Here is a 1,174-nt window from a genome sequence, read left to right as displayed (position 1 = left end):
GGCGTGCACTGAGGCACGGGGCCGGGCGGGTCCCGTGGAGACTCGAGGAGGACCCGGGGCCGGGAGCGAGCACAGCGCCCGGCCTGCCCCGCCGCGACCCGGACCCGCTGGGCACTGCGGACCAGGGACGGGCAAACGGCCCCTCCCGGCGGAGCCCCCTGCCCTTCCTGCCCAGGCCCTTTGAGGTGCCAGCCAGAGCGTGCGCCAAAGCCCCCCTGACGAGGGGGCCAGTCACGGATGACCTGGGAGACAGAGAAGGTGAAACAGGGACAGGAGTGAAGGTCACGGGTGCAGGATGAGTGCCCCAAGGGGGGACTGGGTAGAGAACGCCAGGCAGCACCCACTGGCCTTCAACGCGTCGAAGGAGCCGCTGGACACTGCCAGTGCAACCCTGCCCCAAGACATGAGTAGACCGGGGATGGGAAAATGGCGTCATGGCTCCCAGGGTCCCCACAGCCAGCGCCGCCTTCCTGGGCGGGTAGATGGCGAGCGTGGCTATGGCTGGGAGGTGCCAGGCTTGGTGGGTCTGTGGATGGGGAGCAGTGCAGCCAGGACCTCAGCAGGGGGGTCTGCAGAAGGCAATGAAGGGGCTGCAGCCTGGCAGACTCCATGTGGGCTTGCAGCAGGATCTCCCTCTGCTTGCAGGAGGGACAGGTGTCAGGGGTCTGTGACCTATGGCAATGGCTCCGTGCGGGAGCTGCCAGCGGTGGTTTGCAGAATCAGGAAGGCATACAGGCTCGTCCACCAGGGACTTTTGTCCTCACCAAGGGCAGCCCGCCACTTAGTGTCTGGGCGGGACATGAGGACAGGATGAGGGAGGGTGCAGCCCTTGAGCGTTTAGAGCTGGGAATGATGGGCTGTAAGGAAGCAGATAAGCTCTGTATCTCTCAGCCTGCTGAGATGGTATGGTGGGGAGTGCCATGGGCCCTGCTGAGGAAGAGAGCTCACAACAAGCCTCGGGGGGCTGAGGGGTACCAGGGGACAGGGGCTGCCCTCGTGCACGACCTAGTCGATGTAGGTGATGGCAGTGTCTGGCAAGGCAGCCTTGACCTCCTGAGGGAGGCACAAACACACTGGAGACTCAGGGAAATCCCATGACTCCAGGAGCCTTGCCTTCAAAGTAATCACTGCCCAGGGCTGGATCCAGGGGGAAGGGGCAGATCCAGAGGAGAGG

Source organism: Gavialis gangeticus, unplaced genomic scaffold (genome assembly GCF_001723915.1).
Source record: "Gavialis gangeticus isolate Ggan-Ray unplaced genomic scaffold, GavGan_comp1, whole genome shotgun sequence".
NCBI classification, from domain to species: domain Eukaryota; kingdom Metazoa; phylum Chordata; order Crocodylia; family Gavialidae; genus Gavialis; species Gavialis gangeticus.
Note: the sequence above shows the minus strand (reverse complement) of the source record.